The sequence below is a fragment of the Echeneis naucrates genome, chromosome 6, assembly GCF_900963305.1.
Source record: "Echeneis naucrates chromosome 6, fEcheNa1.1, whole genome shotgun sequence".
Taxonomy (NCBI): domain Eukaryota; kingdom Metazoa; phylum Chordata; class Actinopteri; order Carangiformes; family Echeneidae; genus Echeneis; species Echeneis naucrates.
In genome coordinates this window covers 19,074,004-19,100,316 of record NC_042516.1, presented here as the reverse complement: position 1 = coordinate 19,100,316, position 26,313 = coordinate 19,074,004, and positions in this window count along the sequence as shown.

The window sequence follows — 26,313 nt, the reverse complement described above, 5'->3', positions numbered from 1 at the left end:
ATTGGACTAGAGTCCATACATAAAACCCCAGGCTGCAGACAACGGTCGAACTGGGTCGTGTTTGATGCTGGCAGTCTAAAAGTCTCTTCCTCTGTCTATACTTTTGTCTGCTTGTTAGATTTAGTATTAAATACACATTTGAATATAAGGAACTGTGTGTGTTACTAAGAATTAAGCAACCAGAGCAAAGTTCCACAGATGTATTCCCAAGCATGTACACAAAAATGGACACACACATTGATGGACGTACATGAAGGCACAAGCCCATAGGCAACCTTACACATATAAACACACACGCACTGTCTCTTTATCTGTCTGGCTGTGGATAAATGCGGGCAGCGGAGACAGAGTGTGGCTGTAATCCGTGTATCATTGGCTTTATCCACTGCAGTAGCACTGCTGATTTAGTGCTCCACAGCCTTAGTAATGGGCCCCTGACACACACACACACACACACACACACACACACACACACAGCGCACACAGTAGTGTATCCACCCCACATGCTTTGTCCTCTCTAAGATGTTACTGCTCACTGGTTGACCCTCAGTTCAGACACACATATGCACATGCTGCCGTGCACAGATGTTAAAGTAAAGATAAAGAAACACACAATCATGGATGTACTACTCACAAGCAGTTGCATGAGTTTGCACACTCCAACCCACACACTCGCAGACACACACACATCAGCAGCAATGTGGTTGTCACCGCCCGGGGACGTCTCATGGTAAGGTGAACTCGGAGTGAACCTGCTACAAACATAAATAACATCTCTCTCTCATCTCTCTCTAGCCCCCTCAGTTCTTCCTTCTATCCTCACTCTCTTTCCATCTCTTTTTCTCTTAAGTCCCTCCCCTTTTCCTCCCTTCCAGGTTCCCCTCATTCTTTAATGTGAGCAGTGATACACAAAGTATAAGAATTAACACAAAGGACGTGCAACATTATACAGCTCACAGTACCCAAACATAAGCACAGTCTTGGAAACCCCTGAGGTCATGCCTTGAAGTACCCTTGCTAGCACTGGGTAACTATATGCCAGCATCCTCACAGTCACATCAAAGTGAGTTTCAAAAGACTTCAGATCACATTTTACTAGTGGATATATCTTAAATCCTGTATTGGTCAAAATTACCTCTGCCTCTCCTGCCTCGTTGTTTCTACCACTGTACATTCATCCCAACTGCAAGTGATGTGTCCATGAATACAATTGGGAGAACGCAATACAACATCCATCACTAATAACCTGCCACCACCCCATGTTTATAGCTATTTATATCAGAGAATTCACCCTTCTCCCTTTTCATCGCGGCCCATATCTTCGGTCCCCTTGCTAGCACTTCCTGTTAACACACTAGGCGTTTATTGATAGGCCATTCCCATTAGTGCTGTTTACCTGTCAGGGCTCGCTGCGCTAATGAGAGAGCTTTGGGAAAGGAAAAATGAGTAGGGACGGTTAACCACTAATGGATGTTTACAGCCTCCCTGGATACTACTGTGTTTGCCGCCACCTCTGCTGGTGCACTATCACTAGCCATAGACCTGCTCACCAGCTAATTGGTACAGCGCTGAAGAGCCAGTCTGGGGCCTATTTGATTATCATGGGATTAGGGTGGGTGGAGAGGGCTTGGTAAAGGAAGGAGCCAGATAAGTAGAGGGAGGATTGGTTGTTAGAGAGTGGGGGTAGCAGTTGGGGTCGGGGGCCTAATCGATATCCCGAAATCAGGGGCTTTGGAGGGGCTGAGGGCAAACATTGGAGTGGGAGCTAGATGGGGGTTCATAACATCAGCCCTACGTCAAAAGGTTCTCTTCAAGCACTATTATTGCTGGTGCTGAAGGGTAATAGTGCCATTAGAGCTGTAAGTGATACTAAATGGTGCAGGTATGGTAAAGGAACTGCTACGTATAGTTAGCTGGCAAGTGGTGTCATGTAAATCTCCAATCAGGCATCTTAATAGCCGATGTATCCTTGAGAAAAGCACCCATAATTGTTTCAGTGTGACAGATGAGCCAAAAATATTTTAGTCCGGCCAAGTCTGAGTAATTTGATTAGGTCTTGGGAGCAGACCGATTTCATTCATTTTATTTGCAGGCTTTTTTTTTTTTTTTTTAACAAACAGTGTTGGGCCTGGGAGACCAGTTTCCTAATGATTTCCGAGAACACTGCCATAAAAGCACATACAGAAGAGACTCCACGTGGCTCTCAGTATATGCATTGTATATTGTTGCAGGATTAGATGGTCCGTAGAAGAGTAGATCAATTTGTGCGTTTTATTAGATTATCACAGAAATCTTATGAGCGCAGGATTATTTGTGGAAGGTATTTATCCGTTTATTGATGGCTACACTCATAACCTCTCCCTTCTGCTCTTCTGAGTGGGCTGGGTCATGTACATGTGGACACTGAAAATTGTGGGCATTTTTATTTTTATGCCTGCGCATCTTAGGCAACATGAGATGAAAGCGTTGTATGATATTGTTCACTTGCATTATTAGTGAATGGATGAAATTTTCTAAAATGAAGGGGTTAAAGAGAGAGAGGCGCAAACATCCCAACCTTCTCTCTCTAAATCACTTGCTCGATGTCTTTTTCTCAATTGCTTATCAGCTCTGTTTCTTCACTAATTAAAACCACACATGAAACAAGGGGATTGTAGGCAGACAAACACACACATGCACACACACACAGAAAGCGAGAGAGATAGAGATAGTTGGAGCTACAATTACCAGGCAGGCCTCTAGTGTCTCATTGGGTGTCTATTAAGAGGGGGGCCTGGCTCATTGTAATGATGGCAGAGTTTAATTACTTCCACCCGGCGCCTGTTGTAAAACATGCTGATAAATGAGCCAACAGGACGGCACATCATTATTTTTCTATAGTGCCAGGCTGCTTGTACATGATTATGAGAGTGGGAGGGAGGTTCCCATACCTGCATGAACCTGAAACTGCGTTCGCAGCACATGGGACTGGAGGAAAACGGTGTGTGACAATGTGTGTGTCTTCTTTAATTCAGTGGGTGTACACGTGTATGGGCAGAAAGTTGACAAATTTGATGGACCATAAATACCAAATCCAAACTCAATAATAAACAGTTCCATCAAACTAGTGTAATGTCGGGCCACCTGGGAGATGGCTATATATTCATAGGATGCAATGGGTTGTGTTTTTCACTAAATACAAGACTTATTGTGAGCTCTGTATTCTATGCAGTGATGCAGGTCAGATACAAGTGTGTAGTGAGTGTACACAGCATCTCACAAACAAATATGCATATTCATAGTCATTAATTTTACACTGTTTTTAGAAGGGGGGCATGTGTGGATCCCCATCTGATTAATTGTGTCCCTCCTCCACCATTATTAAATCGCTGAGGCAAATATCCCCCATACAATAAATCCCTCTTGGCCCATGATTAATCAAAAGGCACACAAACCTAAGACTGTCGGCAGGCAGGTAGAGTTACAGTGCTAAATCATCTTTATTGCACGACGAGCAGGTTTGTGCATGTGCTCCAGGTCCAGTGCCATAGTGAAGTTGAGTGTATGCTTGGCTGCTGGTCAGCCATCTCGGGGTCACACACATGTGCATTTTGACCTCTGTGCCATTGATTTGCCAACTTGGCTGAAGCACAAAGGTGAAGAAGATGGTAGTAAAATAGACTCTGGACAGGCTGAGTGATTAGAGGGACTTTAGCATCAAGTTTGTTAGTTATCCCCAAAAGCAAAGTAAGGTCATACAGCCATTTTATTCATTTATGTACGAAGTGGGTGTGGAAATAATGTTTAACCTTGCCCACCTTTGGTTGTAACCTCAATTGGAATCTGCTTCAATTAGTGGCAGGTCATAGTGTGATAATAATGGGTTACATAATTAGAGAAGGTACCTTCCTTTCACTGCTGCCACCTGGAGATTTTGTTAGGGAGCAGTCACACGACGCAGGGATGGAGACTGCTTTCTTGAAACCTCAATTAACCTGAATGATTAGCTGTAGCCATGTAGTGCACCTCGCTAGCTTGACATTTCTCTGCCAAGCTAATATTAGCATAGTGACTTCATTCTGTCCTGTTGTACTTCATCACTGTCCTTTTATTGGGAGGTCTTTCTTGTCTTATAGACTGAAAATGACAATGTTTGGAGTATCAGAGCCGTGTTGTTTTGGTTTAGTGCAGAAGTGCTGATGCTAATTTGGTGGTTGCATAATGAGTTTTACATGTATTTGATTAATAGGGTGTAGGGTGGCAGTACAGCAACGGCGGCTACTGCGGTATGTGGTTTAACTTCACCTTATGTTAAATACTAATTGATTCCAATGCATTTTTAATCACCTACTAATTGGCGATTACACTTTTAAAACATGGCCTGTTGGTGCTCTGGCAGAATCAAAGGGTTGTAGAGTGTGAAGATGGAGTTAAAAGGGCATAGTCTTCTTAGCATCCACAACTAAATGTCACAGTTGTCTGTTAATGTGTCAACGAAATCAAACATGCACAGTGGTCGAGGGGTACTAAGTGACAGGTGACCTTGGTGGCGTGATGGAAGACTGGGCTGGTGTTTGAGCCCTCTGATCTTCGAGTGGGAAACCCTGTCTCGTCTTGTCTAGAGATGTGTGCCCAACCAATTAGACATGAAATGGCAGTGACACTCACACCCCACTTATCAAAACAGTCTTCTAGTGTGTTCATGAATTCAAATGAAATATGCCTCTCTGCTTCAAATGTACAGACAGGCACACGTGAAATTCGGTCTGTATTATTTGTATCTCAGTCAACGTGTATAATGATTGCTGCAGAGGTCAAAAAAGGTTATTCTTTCAAGTATTACCCTTTGAAGACATATGACCTTACACACACACATACACACACACACACACATACACAGAAAATCCATCATAACTTCTCTTACTTGTCTTCTTGTCTTGTCAGATTTGCATAATATCCTGAAAACTCTTGATAACTATTCTTTAGGCTGTAGCTTTTATTTTTATTCTTCCCTGACTCCTAGTCTTACCTCATGTTGGGCAGCCTCCTTATTGGACAATTCACTGAGGACCCAGACAACTGGTTGGGTCGTCTGTGAGGCATCTGACCTCCGATACATGCGCCTGCCCCCCTCCTACATATATTACTGGGCCCCACAGTGTTCCATAATGTTCTGAGTAGTCAAGCATATAAATAAAGGTAAGCAAAATGACTGCCTCTGTCTTGACAGAAGTGCTGAACCACAAAGAACACCTTGAAGGGCATGTTAACTGTCAATAGAGTTCTGTGTAAGCCCCTTCAATTAACATAAAACTAAACAGCTCCCCAGTTAGCCGCTGTACAACCCTGGCGCTGTCTCCCCTCGCCCATTCGCTATCTTACCCCCTCCTCAGCGTTGGATGCCGTCATGCAGTCTAGCCGACGAAGAGGCAGTAAACAACATCTCACCATGTACTCGCACAGAGGCGGTTACAAACACGCATACACATAATGATATTCCACACACACACACACACACTCACTCTCTCACACAAGGCATGCAAACCCACACTAGTGAAGCTTCCTCACAGTGCTTGCAAATTAGAAACCCAAAGAGGCTGCGCTCAAATCTTGCACAGACACACAGACACAGGAATGCACACGCACACACAAATTTGAAAAATCCCATTTACTGTGATGCTACGTGACTGAACATCGCTAGCGTAGCGTAGCTTACCCCTCTCTCCCAGGCCCATGGTAATGCTGCATGAGATTTGTGATGCAGTGGGGAGATGCATATGGAAGGCCTGTACTCAGATCTCTCGGTCATGCACCCCATTAGGTCCTGCTGTTGATGCTGTTGCTATCAAAGCTGAAGTAAACTGCTCAGCAGTCAGCTGTATGCCTAAGCACAGAGATGGAGACAGGCTGGCGATCACACTATGTACCACTGTGTGGATAGGCCTATCTATCTTGTAATTAGGATGTGTGAGTAGGCTACAGGGAGGTTACTTAAGGCTCACAAACCACAAAGAAGTGTTTCTGTGCAAAATCGGCCTGATCTGAGTTCTGCAATGTGCGGTGCATCTTGCTGTGTGCGTACAAAGGATGATATACTGAGTGATTTTAAACTAATAGTGCGCTCCTTGTAGGTTTTCAACAATAGTGAAGTATTGCATCATGCAAATTCTCAGACTAAGTAGAATCAAAACCTATCTAAAGAGGATAATTTGCCCTAAAGCCAAACAGAATGATGAAAATGCCCTGAATGAAAGGACTGAAAGATTCAACCCTCTATGTGTTGAATAGCCCCTAATGTGTTTGGGTTTTGAGATAACATGCAGTGAATACTCACATTCTTCTGCTCATCACAAAAAACCAATAGCAGCTTTCACATTTGCTTCCCATCACTGGTGATTCCTGGGGAGGTGTTATTTGTGCAGCATACAACAGTGCTGCTCTGTTGTAATTGTCTAGGCTTCGCAAAGGGCCACTCATCTTTCATTCCCCTGCCAGCACACATGCATATTCGTGGAGGTGAAACTAACATGCTTAGTTGTTGTTTTCCTGCTTTGCCATTCTTCAGGGAGACTTAGTTCTGGTGTGGATTTGCTCCCTTTGCGCCCGCAGCTATGTGCCTGTGTCTCTGGGAGAGGAATGGCATCAGCTAGCATCAGATGGCAGCAGTTCAAACTGTGGTTCCTTTTCTGTGGGCGCTCCTGTTCAGCAAAGTAGATTGCTGGGGGAGGTTGCCATTTACCTTCTTTTCCTTGATTTTTTTTTTTTTTTTAACCCCCCTTTTTTGATTTGCTTTAATTCCATTCTTTACCCCCACCCTATGTCTGCATCTCATCACTGCACAAACATTGTTCAACATGACGTTTTCTTTGGAAAACTAGACGGCTTGCATTAAAATAAGAAGTAAGTAGTAATGAAGAGAGTAGTAACATCAGATAAAATAGAAGAAAACCTAGAAGTCTGAACAAAAAGAAAAAGAAACTTTTCTGAATTGCGATCAAACACTAGAAGTAAAGCGAGATGTGGCAGAGGATAGTAAAGACAGATGGTATTCACCACTGTCAAAAGAAACCAAAAGGTGTCTGTTAGTGACAAAAGGTTGCTCATCCTATTGCCACCCAGCCTTATCCCTTTAGTGGAGCGCGTTGGTTTTAGGTTTGCGGAAAGACTACAGCGTGAAATTCTGCTAAGCATGGTTGGGAGCCGCGGAACATGGAACACGGATGAGCTGGGATTAGGGAGGCCCAAAGCCCTCCCTTCATCTGTGCCTTATAGGGTGTCTGTGATCTGGATGGCGCTCAGTGGGTGACACATGCCTGTCAATGTCCACCGGCTGCACACACAACAACTCGAGGTCTCGTGCACGGTGATGCGGCCACACGCCACCTCCACAAATCCTTCGCTCTCCCACAGCGCCGCTCATCTATACACCTCTGTCTGCCGAGCTTTCCACCCCTCCTTGCCCTCTGTTTCCAATCCCTGTCTTTATCTCCCCTCCTGTTCCCTCTCAACATGACTGTGTTCTTACTGTGATCTCATCACGTCTCGACTGCGCCGGGCCACTCAGTCACATGTATGTGCTGCTGGTCGTGTTTTTACATGGAATACTTGCCTTTGTGACCATGTCTGGCCTGGTCTTCTATTAAATACTGTAGCACCGTGCATGGTGTGAATTTATTGTCTGAGCTCTGAGTCTCTGTTGACCACTTAAGCGCCATCAAGGACCCGTATGCAGTCTTCATTAAGCTTTCACCTCCGCTTTTTGTCCTGTCCTCCTGTCCTTAAGGCCAGTCGTACTTGCACATGCTTTTGATCTGCAGTCAATACCTATTGAGCTGTTCATGAAAGGGAAATGACAGCTAGTTCATAACTTCCAAGGCTGATCGATAAGTACCTGCACCGGCTCAACTCCTTCCTGAATCGCTCCTCTCTCCAAGAACTCATGCCTCATCTCCCCTGAAGAACCACCTTTTCAGACACAACATACCTGACTAAAATAAACCTGTGGATATTCAAATAGTACAAGAAGGGTGCATAATATGTTCTTTACGATTATGAATGGTACAGTGAATGCTACACTCGGAAAGAGGCAGGTATTTCTCCTTGACCTTTTAGCAAATGATACACAAGCAGTTGTTAGACATATGTTTCAGGAGGAAATTTCATTCCAATTAAGACTTAAACATCAGGACTCTGTAAATTTGTTCATAGGTCTTAAACAGTTTCAGGACAAGTTCATAAATATCATGAGAGCATATATTTTACTGGTGCATATATTTTGTCAGGAAATGTGAAAGAAAAGAGGAACACTTTACATCTTGGGCTCATCAGGTGAACTCAGGTGAAATCTTTGATCCCGTAAATCCACCGTGAGTCTGAAAGGCAAGACACAGATTAAGGCAATGCGGATAAAAGGAATATTGACTTAGAACTATTCAATACAGGTAAAGTAAAATCTAATATTATATACATATGGAGAGCATTTTTCATAGGTGTTTACACGTTCTGTATGATTAAGTGTATGTACATTAATTTATTAATTTTCCCATCATATGAATTTTCTGTATTTGGTGTGAATCGCTTTATTTCTGTATTGTTCTTCTATGTGCCTGTTAAGGGCTCAGTCACAACAAGGCCTGCAGCTCTCCAAGACACAAACACTTCCCCCAGAGTCCACGGATGTCAACACAGAAGACAGAGGAGTCTTTGTGGGCCAAACTAAGAAAGCAAGAGCAGAGAAGAGAATCAAAGGTGGAGGGAGGGCTGGCAGATAAATGATGAATATCTTTGCTTACTTTTTTCCAAGCGGGCTTGGAGGGGGGGGGCTTTTCCTTGCAGAGCTTGAAATGCTGAACTTTGTCTCGGTCCGGTTGCGACCAGCCAGCAGGCAGCTGTGGCTGTGACACTTTGCTCTGTATCTCTCTCTCTCTTTCTGATGCCTTCTCCCTCGACCTCCCGTTCAAAGCAAAGTTGGCTCCTTATTTATGTGCAAATTTGCTCTTAGGCCCTACGAGGGTGGCGCGCATGCTGAATCTCTCCTTTCTGGGCTTTAGCAGATTATCCTGCTGCTCCCTTTGGTCCCCATCGCCCTAAGCCCAGCTGCCCCGACCTTTTGTCATTGAGACTTTCTCTTCTCGCCTTGGTGTCTTTCTTTACCACTCTCCCCCTCCCTCCCCTTTCGACCATCCTTCTCTCCCTCAGTAAACCCCCCCACCACCACTGCTGCAAGGTTTGAACTCTCCTATCCTGCTCTAGACACCACAACCATCAACCTCCTCCTCATCTTCCTCCTGCCCCCTCCTCCTCCCCCATCTTGTCCCTCGCCTCTCTCCTCTGTCTCCTGCCTCCCTCCTTCTTTCCCTCTCAAAGGGCCATTATATCGTTCTCTTCATGGACAAAGGACCCTGGAGAGACAGAGGGATAGAGGGTGAGAGGGAGAGAGGGAACATAGCTCGTGCTTTGCTGCTCCCTCGTTCCTAATCGATGAAAGTGGCCCACGTGGAGCTCTGAAGACTAATCAATACTTTTTTTCCTCCCTTTTTCTTTCTCCCCATCTTTTTTTCTTGACTGTCCGTTTTGTTGCTGACTCTGACAAAACGCAATGGCAGAGCAGAATAAGTTGGGGGGGGGCGCCTTTTGAGGGGACACCCCTTGATCAGTTCTCTGTGGGGGGAGGTGGTAGGAGAGTGTCCAGAGGATTGGTATATGTGCATTACAGTATGTGTGTATATCAGCTTGTGCAGAGCAACTTTGTGTCTGTGTGTATAGGGAGGGGTGAATGTAGTGGATGCTCAGAAGAGCAAAGCTGACAAAAAATGGAGAATAAAATCAACAACGTGACCTCCACTGACCCCATCTGTATCCCTACACCAGTCTTCCATCCTATCCCACACGCCCAACATGTTTGCCCCTTTTTTTTCTCGCCGTTGCCTCCCTGCTGGGTTAGGTTGCTGAGCAAACAGAAGGTGAAGAGTTGACTCCTTCTCTGTCTCAGCTCGCCGTATGGGCACATGGAAGGATTTGGGAAGCCTCAGCCTGCTAAGCCACTTCATTGTATTCTTCTCCATCTTCCCTCCCTCACCTCTCCCCTCTCTTTGTCTTGCGCTGTTCTCACACTATCTGCGTCAGGGGGCTCTTGTCTAGTCCACATAAATATAAAAGCAATGTAGTCATAGAATGATGTAAAATCACTTTTCTGAGTTGCTGATAGAGTAAACATAATTCTGAATTGTAAAGATGATGGTTAATGGGAATATTTTTTTTGCTATGTGCGCTACCTGAGAGAGAAACCTGTCATACAACAGATGCTGCAGTTACAAGATTAATATTTTTGTATAGCAGCTTGTTGGAGTGGATTTTTAAAACATTAAGAATAATTAGTTACAGGATGTGAAATATATGGAGGCTGTTTGGCCCACAATAGAATTTAACTGAGAAATCAAACCAGAATTGTCATGTGGGTGTGTAACTTTTCATAGTTCTCCATGTTGACACAACTGCACAAAAACATATTGTTGCCAGATGGTGGACAATAATCTTGATCCATCAGTTAACAAGTTATTTCATAACTGATTTTTTAGAATCATTTTCCTGCACAATGACTTTTCTCCAAGCGTTTCCTTTCCTTCAGTTTTTTTAAAATGCTGTAAATGAAACTTCCATTTAAAGCAAATGAGGGCAATCGAATTCAGTTGCACACACATTTGCACACATACACATCACATGTATAACACTGCACCTCGAGGACCTTCTGCCTCCCCCGTCATTGCTTCACACACCTGTCTAACTGGATATTTAACAGCTTTTTTCCTTCCATATCACCCTCCCAGCGCCAGCAGAGAGAAACAATTATGCTCAACTCTGCCACTAAAATGACAATGCGACATCCTCTTTACTTTACACCACCCGACTGTTAACTGTATGTGGTAATTACCTTTCTAGAGCATCTTCACAGTCACTTTATTAGTCTCCTAACAAGGCTTTTTAAAATATAAATAACAGCCAATGAAATGGCAATTAACCTTGCAAATAGGTATAAATGACTGTCCAGGAGATAAGGGTATTGACAGGGAGGGAGGGAGCGAGCGAAAGAGAGGAAGAGGGAGAGGTGGGACAAAGACGGGGGGGGGCATGCAGCGAAAAGTGGGAGATGATGCAGCCCATAGGCAAACTGCTCCCACGGGCCATTGTTTGTTGTGTCTGTGCTGGACCATTGTTTCGGTCCCTATTAACCTCTTGGCCCTCCGTGCGAAAGCGGGAAAGGATGGGCGGATTCAAAATGACAGACATGGCCTACTGACATGGGAGGTGAGGAGTGGTTTTAACAGGGGCTTAGGGGCAGTGGGGACCCCCGTTGTCTGGCTAAATAAGGCAGGGGGGGGTTGCAGGGGCTGTATATGTTCGTGAGACAGATAGTGTGTGTTTCTGATGGTGTCAGGATGGAAGACGGGGGGGGGGGGGGGGGTATGTCTAGCTGACCAGATGGGGGAGGAGTTGGCCAGCCCAAGACTAGTCTGGGTAATGTGATCTCTGCTGTCTGTACCTCATGAATGAAGCTGGGGAGTCTCTTGGCTGGGATTTTGCTCTCAAACATGAATGTTTTTCATTACATGTAAAAAAATAATTTTCATTGAATGTATGTTCAGGGGGTTGGAATATTGCTGAATATCATTTTCATCTGGAGATATGTTTGTGATTGCATACTGTAATTCTGTTATCTTGCTTTGATTGTACCTTGTAGAATTTCTATCTTTTCTTTACTTTTTGTCTTTGAAGAGCGCTCTTTCCCCTTTTCCTTTTCACCTCTAATTTCTTTTGTTGCTGTTGTATTGTGCATAACCTTCCCCTGATCTGAATCAAGAACAGATGGTGGGATATGCAGGGCCGATTGTATAACCCTCTGAGAGGATCTTGTGATTTTGGGCTGTATAAATAAACTCATCTTCATTCTCACACTCAGATAGCCAGCTGAGCATCAAAAGTTGTAAATGTATTTAAAGGATCTTATTGAAACCAAAACAGAAGAAATATCATAATTTGCAGGGCTTATATTATATATTTGCTTGTATGGCACATTTTTACGATGTCTGAAAAATTTAAATCCATGCCCATTTAAGAACAATAAAAAAATGCACACATACACGCACACAGCAGTACAGTGTCATACCTTTTACTGCCATATTTTGTTTGATGATTCATGGAAGTAGTAGCCCAGATTTTGCATAAAGTTTATGATAAACATGCAAAACTTGTCCTGTGTAGCACCTTCCTCTCTGTGGTGACAGAACAGATGGCTTTTGTTACTCACAAAACCGCTCATCCTTCATGAATGCATGTGGCGTAGTGTGAATCGGTGTGTCACATCAAGAAGTCACCAGGAAAAGCCTCTGTTGCTTTACATGGGGAAACACTATTTCATGCATACAAAGAACACAGTCTCTGCCTCTTCCGATGTGTATTAAAGTATTAAAGGATTGTGAGAACAGGAGGTCTAGTACAGGAGAGCCTTACCTGTGCTCTAGTCAGGAGTGAAACGACAACTCTTTGCCACACATTGAGAGCCAGTGGAAAGAGGCAGCCAGAGGAAGGTAGCCCTAAGAGGATGAACCGTGGGATTTAGAGTCCTGTGGGTAGGGCAGAATGCCAGATATTCTTGCTGAAAGTCCTGTGGATCAGATAAAGCTGTCAAGCAGGGCAGTGAGATGAGAGAGCCATGGGGAAAGGGAGCTTCGAGATGGAGGCCAGGCAGGGAAGCTCAGCGGATAGCAGAGACAGAGAGCTTAGGCCGAGGATCAGGGTTGTTTTACAGGAAACTGTCAAAGGTGGGGAGAGAACGCGAGCTGAGATAGCATGTGACTAGAGAATCAATGAGAAATGGAAAAGTTTAACACAAAATAATTCCCACAAAGGTCAGATTAAGAAAGAAGGTTGAACTCAATCTTGGCCTCAGTTATATCATGAGCAGCACTGTGAAAATGGGAAAAGATACTGAAATCAGTTCACCTTTTAACTACTGTAGTAACAAGACATAAAGGTTCAGACAGTGAAAATCTCAGAGGAGACACGACAAGACACATGAGCAGTGTTTAATGTCTCGTCGTGTGTCGGGGCTTCACTGCCTGGGAAAGTTGTGTTAAATTACGCAGAAGGAGGTAGCGGGACCCTGTCAGGATGTGGCGTGGCGTTGTGGAGAGTGCGGCGGATGGACGTGGCACTGGGTTGTGCCCCCCGGAGTGCTCTGTCAGGCCTGATGACCGCATTGTGCAGCTGCACACAGACACACACACTGACTGTGCAGAGGAAGATGAAAGACTAAAGGGCAAGTGAGGGTCTTTCTTCCGCATTAACCTCCTGAATATTGCACACTTTACAGACTTTCCATTTCTGCTTTGTCTGCCTGTGTTCATTCACTTGTACTACAATCGTGCTTCACAAAATCACCTAAATAAACGTGCATACACAGAGGTCTTGTGGCCCTAAAGCACCCAGACTCTTACAGACTGTTGTGTTTGCATGCAAATATCACTTGCACTTAATTAAAACTGCACTTGAAGCAGAATTTCCAAACTACGTTACATTTTCCAAATTAAAGTTGGTACTTAGGTGACATACATGGTCAGCTCTTTATGTCAGGATTGTTTCAGACAGAAGGTGATTATCTACATCTGGCATGTCTGCAGCATTGCCATCGAAAGAGGTAAGGAAAACGTCTTTGATCATTAAGGGTGTGAAGCCAATTGCATTTTGGCATTCAGCATATTCTGAGACACTTCAGGGGTTACAAATCAGATTAATAAACGCTTAATTACTTTAAAAGGAAATTCCTCTGGCTTTAATCGAATATTAATCACTGTTATCGTTGTCTTTTAGTCATCCTTAATTGCCATGCTTTTCCGCCTTTTGCCTCTTTTCTCTGTTTTCTTGGGTGTGCACTGATAAAACGGTTAGTGTTCTGCATGGCTGAATCACAGCCTTTATACCTAATACACTTGATTATCTTCTTTATCCATCTATTTTTACTGCTTCAAAAGCTGTTTCATAGTGGATTTTATTGTGGATTGGTAAGACCTTGACTCCATGTTTCCCTTAATTCCATACATTTGAGCATTTTCAAACATAGGAGAATGGCATGAAATACATCTCTCTTGTATAGGAACAAACTGGATACAGAGTGAATTTAAAATAAGGTGTGGCGTGTGTGTAAAATGATTGTATTAGCTGTATGATTTGTTGGCCGTCTTTACTTAGAGGTTTTGCAGGTAATAAAAGAGATGATTTTTGAAAAAGCCGAACTACAGCTGAACCTGAATAGTTTATACTTATTCATGTAGGCCTACATAGTAGGTTCGCTCTTACTCCTGCTGCCCTTCATTACCTGTAGCTATTCAACCAGATGGACACTTTGGCAACATTTCGCACGTGTAAGCTGAGGCGTTTGTCTCCAGGGTACCGACTGACCACACAAGGGAAGCTTCGCTGTGTCCAACGTGAATATCCCTTGACAAGTTGTGCTGGCGCCCGGAGAGTATAATTCAACCTGATTGGCTAGCTCTGCTGGAAGGCATGATTCCAGCCTGTCCAGCACTGTACATCACCGTGGCCCAAGGGCATCGTGGGAAGGGAGGAGTATGTTATCCTGGTCCAGTTAACACCGGTGATTTAGATGAAGGAAAAGCCGATTGGTCCAAAATAAAAAAAATAAAAAAAAAAAGTGATTTTTTTTTTTTTTTGGGTGACATCCTTCCATTCTTGCATTCGTCATTATTGATGGATTTTGGAATGAGACTATCTGGTCAATTTCCTTTTTCTTTCACACAGCTTCACTCCCTCTTTGTTTTATGCTTACATGTGCATCCTGGCATGCGCTCCTCTTTTCTCTCCTGATTGTGACACAAAATGCTATGGGCCAAACTGGGGAGTGCGAGGGATGCTTAGCTGATTGTGTCTCTCTCAATGCCCCTGGATGCCCTGCAGGCTAGAGAAGATGGCCTGAGAGACTTTGCCATGTGGCCTGCTCCTTCATATATGACCTGTCCACTCGCCCTAGCACTGCTAATGCTATCTGCTGTATGTTTGCTAATGTTCCTCAATGTTTGAGCTCCGGTGAAATTCTTCTTCAGCACAGAATGAATTACCAGAGAACGAGGAATCCTGTTATTTCACTGATGTCTATACTATAATGCTTTGCTCTCATTGCATTACTCCTTCAAATTGGGTTGCATCTTTGCTGCACTATTTTGTACATGTGGAATCTTTCCAGCAAATATAAGAAAAGTAATATTCCTCAGAGTGAAGAATTATCTTCCTTTCTATTTTTGCTTTTATTTGTCATGTTTTTCTTGAATCGCATGAAACCTCCCATCTCTGATAACGGTAATAAGAGAAGGGCTGGCATAGAGCACAGCAGGAAAGTGATTAATGTACTGCTTTTCTTATGCCACATCCTGGCATGATGCATCCTCTAGTAGGTATTGCCAGCTGGTTCTCCTTCCTTCCTGCAGAGTGTAGGAGTACCAATCTCTACTGTAATAACAGTTGCAAATTACACCGTCTACAAATGAGCTACGCCACCCTCCTTTCCTTTACCATATCATCTTTAAGGTCGGGGAGAGGGTGCTGGTTATGGTGGTGAGGGGAGATATAGAGCACAGCCGATTATCCCCTAATTAACGCTGATACCTCCCCCATGGACAATGTCCCATCTCATCAGTGGGCCGCCGAGCCTTAATGTTAGGTGCTAACTGCCTCCCTCGCATATGTCAGTCCTCGTTAAGGGACTATGCCGTGCGGTAATGTCCTCTCGTTTAATGGCTTGTAAAAAGATGGTTAACACTCACTATTTGACTCGCCTCCTTTTTTCCGTCTGTTGGCGCCGCCAAAGCGAGATGACAGATACACTATGATCGAGAACTCTTTGGGGCAAGTTAATTGCAGGCGGAGAAGCACCTTCGTGTCTGAAGTGAGATTGTTATAAGAAAAGGTAAATGATCGGCTCCTTAGTTTTATTCTACATCATTCAATCAATCACAACCACAGTTTGGTTATGGAAATGCTGTCAGGCCAACCACAGGCTATTGGAGGTTAGAAATGATTAGTTGTCTGTTACTAAATTATTCATAAGCCCAGACTGATTCATTAATAAAGTACAATTTTACCATAATCATTAACAATGAAGACTGACACACGAGTGCATCGTGGCAAAAACATCATCAGCGGCTCCCCAATCTGTACAATTAAATGTTTTCCTTTTGAACTTCACTTCTGCATTCATTAACCAATATCCATGTCTTAGAAATCTATTGGGCAGCATAAGTTTACTCTGCCATTAGTCTGCAAGGCCATAAAAGCAAATGAACTGTCACTTCTCAATATGTGTGTCTTCGCTTGACAACAGAAAGAATTCCTCTAATGTGGAGCGGTGATTCTTTTTTTCTCTCTGCATCTCCTCACTTACCCTCGCCTGAGCATCCCCCTCCCCCTTTCCATCTATGCATTCGTGTTGTATTATGAAAAAAGCAAACACGATTATTTTTGATTTCCCGTTTGCCTGAGCAGTACATTTGGCCCACCCCTCTCTCCCCAACCCTCTTGATTGAGGGCTAATGAAAAAGCTGTCCTGAGCGTCGCTCCCTCCCTGTATCCATTAAGAATAATTAGACGGGAACAATTTTGATGCCTGTAACCTCGGTGAGTGTGGCTAATGGTGTTATAAATTGCTCCTTGTCCTGGGCCCTGCAAGCATTGCCGGGCGGCGGTGGGGGCAAGACGCTTAATTCAAAAGCACTCTGTCAACAGCACTGATTTGTGTGGTTAATGAGAGCGTTTAAAACAACAGGCACAGCTCATGCATCCTAATGCCAATGGCAGGAGCAGGTTCGATAAAGAGGCTTGTCCGCCATAATTAGCTGCGACAAACGCCCAGGATTAAGAGACAGGGGGCCGAACATAGTATGCCCTCTTAAAATGGGCCCCGTTTAGTCCAGCTCTCCCTGTGCCTCTCGTTGACAGACTCTCTCCTCATGTCCTTTCTTTAACAGCATGAATAACATTTTCTATCAACTGTCTTCTTTGACAACTTCACTGCCATCTTTTATTCCATAATTCACTGTAGCTTTTCTATCCTTCTATCCCTCTTCATGTATAATAACAATAAAATGTGTCTGACAACTTGTCCTCCAACTGGAATGACAGCAGAGTTTGTCCCTACACGCTGACTGGATTCGTAGCAGTGTATCCTGAAGAAGCATTTCTACAATGACGGGGGTGGGGGGTTGATTTAAGCACAAAAACACACCTACAAGGTTTCAAAAGAAACATATTTTGCTAAGGAAAGTATAATTAGGACATCCTTGAGGTTAGAGGACCTTTGGCATCATGGGTATAGTAATAAATATGCAGTTAAGGTTGTGTTGAGAGAAACGGTGATGACCATGAAACCGCAAACAGACTTTAGTCGCCTGTGTAAACGTCAACCCATCCTTCGTCTTGGTCACACTGTGTGCTGTGTCACCTGACTTCCTCTTTTGGCCCAGCCATAATTACAGCAGCCACCAAAGGTTGGCTAAGATTGTAATGCACCTATGGGTCTTACTAACCTGATTGCGCGGGCAGCCAATTGGGTCGTTATTTAAGGAAGACAAGCTTGTCTCAGAGGTAGCTGAAATATTTGAGTCATGAGAGGGACTCCCTGGAGCAAGGAGTGTTGTTGGGTAAGGGGTTCAGACCTTACCAGCAGGGATACATGTTCACATTTTCTCCCACTGAGGAGGCCAACTATTTCCCCACACATCGAAACTACAATTTCTTCCTCACTATCTTCAGTGAATTGTTCATCTTCACCTGTCCGATCTCTATTTATTCTCCTTTCTCACCCCCCACCACTCTCCCCAGGTGTGGTTTCCACAGCATAAGCTGCTCTCCTTTTTGCTTTTTCAGCTTTTGTGTACTTTCAGTACTTTCAGGCTGTTTAGCTTTTACAGCAGGAGTGAGGGGTCACATAGCAGTGCGCATGTAGGTTAACCCTTTGACACTGAAGATTCCTATTGTCCACCTGGACATTTTGCTTGTTGTAACCATAAAAGTGCCAGAAAGGGCTTTTTCCAATTTTTCCAGAACACTTTAAACCTTTGATATCTGGCAGTTTGCTGTATGTTGAATGAGGTTATTAACAGTTAACAACGAAGGAACAGATTCACCGACTTCCAGCAACAGTGCAAGTGAAGTTATCATAATGACCCTATATTGGCTGTGAAGCGCTCAGCTTTTAGAAACCGCTGGTATTTCTCCAATAGAGCAAACATTCACAAACTTACGGTAATTCGAAGTGCGATGGCCGCCAGCGCTGATGCTCGATTTAGAAGGTTTAAAGGAGTTGTAGACTTTACTGAAGCCTGAAAGCTATCTGTGTTGATGTGAGCAATAGGGATGACATTTAGAGACAACTGGACATGAGGAGAGTGTTTGATTACGTTTTTGTAATAGCCAGAGAAAGAGAAAATTGAGAAAAGGAAGGGCAGATTTAGAGAGTGACTCTGGAATCAGGGGCTTTCATGACAATGGACCCGAAATGCTATAGTAAAGGAGCCTCTAATGTTTTAATCAGCTGCAGAAGGGTCTTCCAAAGGACTGTCTCGGTCTCTGTAATGGATGGTGAAGGAGAGAGTGACAAAGCCAGGCCCACTTTGAAACGTGTTCAATTCCCCTGTAAATGCATGCTGACAAGATTAATTGACCATTGCAAATGGTAAACTCTGAAACCCACACTTCAAAAAACGGATGCACATCGAAGCAGATACACACAGATGCAGATATTGACTCACTGATCTGCACACCCACACAAGCACTCATATATGCATATAAACACATTTATATTGTGTTCATAAACTCACATTAGTTTCCACAGACTTGCAAGATGCACACGTGTGCTCGCTTTCACTCATATACAAACACACACACACATACACACACTCTTACACAAGTACACATGGACGCACAACCCTGCTGGCCTCTCTCAGCCTACTTCCACGTGTCTTGCCCAACACAAATGACTTGATGGGCAGTTAAATGCAGGGGTCGGGGGTTAAATGAACATCGTTGTTTATGAGGATGCGGTGTGAATCCATTTGCATTCTAATATTGCCTCTATTCTGAAAGACACACACATGCATACACACAGGGCCTGTTATGGGCAAAAGGGAGGGTGTGAGAGGAGGAGAGATGACTGGTGGACGGCTTGTTTTAAAATCCCATTATCAAGTTATTTATGGAATTCATGGCCCGACAACCTCTGTGACCTTGTTTTGTTAAACATGAACCAGACACGATTCCAGCACGTGGTGCTGCCTATTAGCTTTTGTTTTCAATAGCCTTAAAATGTCAGCAACTTCAATCACCCCTTGGGCAGCTTTCCTCATGTGTGTTTTGGCCCTCATCAAATGGACACATGGTACACATACACAAACGCAGTCTCACACATTTAGACCTGCACATCAGCACACACACTCATTCTCTGCTGTGCCTGCATGTAAACATGCACACTTGCATGGAAATACAGAAATGTACAGGGTAAACACACATTCCCATTCTATCCATCTCTCCTAAAACCAAGGCACCCAGGCAGACATTGCCCCATCCAAGACCAGACCCCATTACTCCCTGTCTGTGTTTGCTTGTTTGGACTTTAACGCAGTGTCTATGACCAGTCATGGGCTGAGCGGCACACAAGGATGAAATCAATGCAAATCCCAGCAACCTCTTTACCCTAATGCACCTGTTTAAACATGGAAGGTCCATTCGTTTCCCCTCAGCTACCAGTACCGTACATCAGTCAGCCACCACTCATTACATGTAAACAAACTAAAGGATTATTCAAAGAAGCTGCTGTTTTGTGGGACATGTGAGAGTTTCTGGTGGGAAATGGGGGTGTAAGATAAAGCGGCTGCTGGTTTGCAAGGTTGTAAAAAGGGACTTTGAAATTGTGTGTGTGCTTACAGAGTTCATCAAACATTTTGTACAAGTCCTTACCTTGTGACCTGTATGCGGTCTGCCACCATTCTTTTCAGATTTCAGATTATTTATTCTACTGTTTTTATTCAATAATAAGAATTGTACATCCTAAAACTTAGGAGCAGTAACAAATTATTCATGACCACATGACCACTCCTTCTAAGTTTATTTTTATTGTGCGATGGGGATTTACAGACCACATGTTGCCCAGGATGACCTTTGAATATGATGAAATCCTCCAAGAATCTGCTGCTCTTCGTGGCAACAGTAGCACTGCAGCATTCATCTCTTTGATTCAAAGTAACTGCTGTTTGCAAGCAATATTGTGAATTTTTTAATTCCATAATTCCACCTCCAATCCCTCATTCCTCAAGTTGCTCACCCGTTTAATTACACCGTTTAGTGTGTGAACATTTTGTGATTATGGCTGTTTCAGTGGAGAACAGAGAAAAGATCCTTCAGTTCAACAGCGTCCCCTCATTCCATCATCTCGTTCGCTCTCTTTTTTCTTTTTCTTTTTTTTTATTTTCCCACAAAACTCTCAGCAATGCCACTAGCAAAGAGCAAGTGTTTGAAGAGGGCAAAAGAAAATCGAGCCACAGACTGCCCCTGTGTGTCTTACATTATTCAACAAGGCCCCAGCTGTGAGGCATAGAAAATTAAATCCCCCTCATTTTAACATATGCCAGCTAAAAGACTTAACACTAGTGTGGGCCAGTGCCACTAGGCAAAAACAGACTAAAACAACAACAGTTAAACAGCCCTTGTGTACTTCGTGATACTTTTCTAACCCTTTGAGAAGATCAAGCCTCAGACTGATTAACATTTAGTGATCAAATGTGGCAACTATAGGTCTGCCACAGGCCAAACTTCAATACTCGGTGTCAATTCATTATATATTGGCTAAAAGATATGGTTAATGGTCTTGCAAATGAATACATTATCCTTGGGTTTGTGTGACGCCTCCAACGCCAGCCACTGAACCAGCACATAAACAACCGTTCGAATGTTGATCGTCCCCCCTTCCAAAATCTCTCTGAAACTTTAACTCGCACTTCTTGGTATTTTGGTTGTTAAGTTTGTTGAAACACCATTTAGGCATCATATTGAAGAACTGGCCAGCTGGGATTGGCTCCAGCACCTCCCACGACCCCGACAGATAACAGGTGGAAAATGATGTGAAGTTGAAGAACTAATTTCAGAAAGTCTCTCTTTGAAGAATGGAGAAAGTAAATCCACAACTGTTATACAGTCAGCAAACAAAGCCAGTGCACTTGACTTTGAAACACTTAGTGTTTAGCAGCTTCCTAGAAATTCTTCACTGCATCAGTGTGTATTCATGCAAGTCTCTAATATTAATATTGTATTAATGTAGATAAAAGCTTAGATGGCAAACAGTTCGTTACTGGGACTGAAACATTAAGAATATAAAGAAATGTGAACTTGAGCTTGTTTACAAAATTTGAAAATTCAAAACAGAAACAAATTTTGATTAAGCTGGGACAGTAAAACCAAACTGATCCAAAATACCACGAATTCAACTGAAAAGGAACTAAATGACTTGCTTAAACAGACCGACTTAACTTAATGGTGCATGTTCTTTACGTACACCTACCGTAAAAGTAATGCGGTCTAATAAAACCGTGCAACAATAAATCAACTCCACAGGAGGCTTGTAATGTCAGTTTTACAGAGGTGCTGATTCAAACGTAAAGTTTGCGGTGCTTCAAAAACAACATGACTATCAGCTGAGCTCAGAAAATCCACACAAACAAAATGCTGAGACAGGATGATGCCAAATTACTGTCGAAAAACAAGGTACAAAAGGTTCAAGGCACAAAGTTAAATCATAGTATCTGAAGGTGGTGACCTATCACGGAAAAATAATTTAGGAATGAAAAGATTCAACAGGCAGACGTTTCTCAACATGACTTGACGTGCCATTTTGTTGACTGAATTTACCCCATGTTGACAGTGCAAGCAACACAATCAACAAATCACCAGAAGTCCATAAATTTCCTGCAGAGCTGAGCGACGGGGAAAACTCAGCCGATGTGTGGGCCATCAACAAGCCTACAAACATGGCTCGAGTATTCAATGTCATCGGCTCTCAACAGCTAATCAGTTCTTTGCTTCCTCACTATTATCCTCTAATGTTTTTTTTGGTTGTAAGAATAAATTTGACATGATGCTCCGAGAAAGCGTGAGTCCTCTACAGAGATTTATTTTGAGCTCTGACACAAATTTGCTTATTTGATTTGTTTTTGCAGTCAATGAAACCAAATTAGACCTTGTTTATTTAAAGAAATTAGCTTGAAGTCAGTTTATGGCACAAAGTTTCTTTGAAACTTGAATACATGGTTATTGTATTCCGTTCACTTAGCAAGGTGCAATAAATGAAACAAGATGAATAATTGTAGATGTATATTTGTGAAGTATTTTTTTATTCCTCATTGGCCTTTAAAACACCTCATGTTTGAAAGGCTCAGCTGATATTTTCTGCTGCGTGGAATCTCAAAACAACAAATTTGATGATGATGTCTTGTAGCCTGAGATAATCGAAGTTGTTGTCTTCAGCACCTTTTGTGTCTCTTTAGTCAACTTCCATCAGTCTCAAGCAGTCAGAGAGTTTTTACAGGTTTATGAGGTCTCTCCAAAATTAAAGGAGCAGGAGATGGAAACCAGATTACACAGAATGAAGCAGTTTAGCATTAAAAAGCAGTCCTCAATGCAACTCAACGTGAGTCTCCAAATTAAAGTTTTACTCTGATAAAAATCATGTACTTCTCTCACTTTTTGGGATTTGGGATGGAATTTAGATACACAACTCCTCATATCATAGTTTTGGTTGACATTTCAGTATGGAAAAGTTAGATAATATAGTTTTAACTTAAGTGAAATTATTTATAAGGTATAACTGAAGTGTATTCATTCACTCCTATTTCGCTCTACAAAGTTATTCCCTTGTGTGTAATACTTGCTTTTCAACTTTGCTTTGCTCATTTGATTGCCCCGGCTCCTGTATGGTGAAGATATAGACGAGACAACACACAGGAGAGAGATATGTGTCATTAATATCTATTTTGATTGATTTCTCACTCGACTATAACCTCCTGTTCTAAAGAGGAGACTCAGGTTGAAGTATAATACACAGTTATACTCGAGCATGCACTGACGTGTGCATGCAGTTTATACAGAAACCCATAGACACCCTGTGGGATGTGGTGCAGGTGGTTGTCAGTGCCCCAGGAAAGAGTCGTTTCTGAGGGAAGGATGCCAAAATAACTGAGGAGCACTGAGGTGAACCTTCATAGCACAAACCAAATACCAGTCTGAAACACTGTACCTAATGCACTCATAGTTTCCTACCTTAAAGCGGTGGTTTTAATATAAGTAACTCCCTGTAGATTCTAATAACGTCAATAAATTAAATTAAAGAAATAAAAGAAAACAGTGGTTTTAATAGGCAGTGTGCTTATTCTCAACTTGCAAAGACTCAAATGGCACCAGAGACACATTCAGAAGACACAAAGATCTGATGTATCAGATGTTTACGTAAATGCAAGTTTCTATATACTTTAGTTTTTGTTTTTTTTTTTTGTAAAAGCCATGCACTGACTTTATTCAGCTTTGTTCTAGCATGTAGAGTTTCAGTGGCTTTTCTCAAAACTTTCCAAACACATATTGAATAACTCCATACTATTCCAGTCCTTCTGTTTTTTTCTGACTGCATTCATTACGTAAGAGCTGTTCCCACCCAATGTGCAACACATTTTAGCTCTCTGTACTGGAAATCACTCCTGGATCTAAAGGTGGTGCAATGGGGCCTCCTGGGCAGACAACCTGCTCCTCTGCTTCCACCCCCTTACATTAGTTACCCCTCCCAGGAGTGTGTGTGTGTGTGTGTGTGTGTGTGTGTACACGTGTGTCTGTTTGCTTGGGGTGGCAGTGCTCCCCAGTGTAGTGTTGGCCCCAGGCAGCGCAAGGTAGCATCAAACGATTCTTCTCTTTATGACTTATTTATTTATTATACTGACTCACTCGCTCTGTGTGTGTGTAAGTCAGTTCCTGTGTGTGTGAGAAAGAAAGAGTGTGCGAGTGTGTACTTGAACAGGCTTCTGTACATTTGTCACTGGTGTTGGTTTGATTTCATTCTGTCCTCAGACGCCACCACCAGTTGCAGCAGCGTCCTCCCTGGTGGCAAGCAGAGGAGTTGAGATAGAGTGGGGGGTCCGTGTAACTCTAACTGTGGGAGCCGCACCGGTCGCTGTGCTCCAGCCTCCACAGGGGAACCTCCCACAACTGCAGAAACTAACATCTCACAGCAGGCAGATACAAGAGAGCATATAAACCTGAGGAAGGGAGTTTATCTGTCCTCCTGTATAAGTGTCATTTCCAGGACCGGCTTCATGCCGCACAAACTGGGAAGGCTTCACCTGCTAAACACCTACTGGTGGAGGCGAACATGCAAAAATCCCTAAACCCAAAATTGTACATGCAATCCTCCAGTCATCCAGTGCAAACATCCATGTTGTATCTTAACATTAAAAAAGGTAGAACTTTGTTCAAATGTTACAACTGCGTAAAAATAGCAGGATGCCTTAAGTGCACACGTCAAACTTGAACGTCTTCCTTACTTTACGCCATCTTTCCTGTGCAACAGACTTGTAATTTCAGTTCTCTGATTAGTTATCTGCCGGGCACTTCCTCTTGTTGTGCACACAGGCTTCCTGACAGCTCAGAAAGCTCTGAGACAATCAGGGCTCCTACCTACTTTACCTGTGATGAATCACATTACTGTTAGAACAAGTGCTGGCCGGGGCCCTTGCTGAAAAATCGGCCAGCTAAAACCGGCGGACGGGAAGCGGTATGGCAGAGTACTTCGTCCCGACACCTCCCCCACCCCTTCCCTCCCCTCCAAATGAATATCCAGCCTCGTCCTCCATAAAGTGCATTAGGCACAGAGAGTCATTAGTACAAATGGGCTCAAGGTACTTCTACAAGGAGGCTGTGTGTGTGTGTGTGTGTGTGTGTGTGTGTGTGTGTCTAATGGGGATGTAGATTGGGCGGGTGGAAAGCTGGAGGATGCTTATGTTTCTCTTGCCCATTGTTTGGCGTGCCCACCTAATCCTTTCTATTCACACATACACACACCTAAATCTGTACCTCCTATCCCTCGCCACCCCCATTTCCTCCTCCTCCTCTATCCCTCCACCCCACCATTCCTGTGAAGAAGACAGGGTGCCCCCTTGCCCCTTGTTCTCTCCTGCTGCGATGGGGAAGTGCATCCTCATTTAATAATGTATCAGAGAGAAGACAGAGAGAGAGAGAGCTCTGACCCAGACGAATGCAGCCTCTCCATTATTTAGCATTTACAGACACCTTCCAGCTCATTTCTGACTCAATATTTAATATAGCAGTAGGAGAGGGAGGACATTCTCTAATACTCACACCCACTTGATTTTTCACTCTTAGTTTGTATTTTTGTCCTGATGAAAAAAGGAGACACCCAGGCATATGTGCGGACAGACATGGGCCTAAGAAAAGGTGAAAAATGGATGATTATGTATATGTGACTGGAAGCTGGATGAGTTGGGGGGGGGGGGGGGTGCTACATCAGTGGACATATGCAGAAATGATATGCAGCAGTTCCCAAACAGAGTAATATGTGCCAGACCTGTGCTCAGGTTGGCACAAATAGGTTGTGGGGGTGGGAGGTTGTTTGTAAATGTGTAGGAGTGTCTAAGTGTGTGTCTATGCCGGACGCACCGACGGGGGGTCCCTGCCATGAATGGACAGACACTATTGAAAAGCATGAGGTGTAGTTTGTCAACAAGGCCTGCTGGGACCGATGACCTCACACCCCAATCACCGCCACTCTCCCCTTTGTCTGCCGCAAAATTATCTGTACAACACCTCAGGGTCAGAGGTCAGACTCATGCATCCAAACAAAGAGAAAATAACTGTGGACTTTTCGCCCCCCCCACTGCACTGTACATGTACCATGCACTTGGGCTACACTGCAGTCCTTGATCCTCTTTGGCTGTCTAATGCGGACCGGAACATGCAGGACATGTCCACAGCACCGTGGTTAACCTTAAAACAGCTGTTTACAGCACAAATGAGAGTGCAGCAGAAAATCAAGGCTATTCTCATATAAAATACATATACAGTGCTCTTTGAGGTGATAAATAAAAAATCTTTTTTCCTCAATAAATCAAAATGTAGTATGATCCATTTTTACTCTGTATATTAAAATTTGGTTTCCATTCATGGCCTTTGGCAACTTAATCAAAATGCAGTATTTCTGAAATGCATGTTTCATTTACCTTT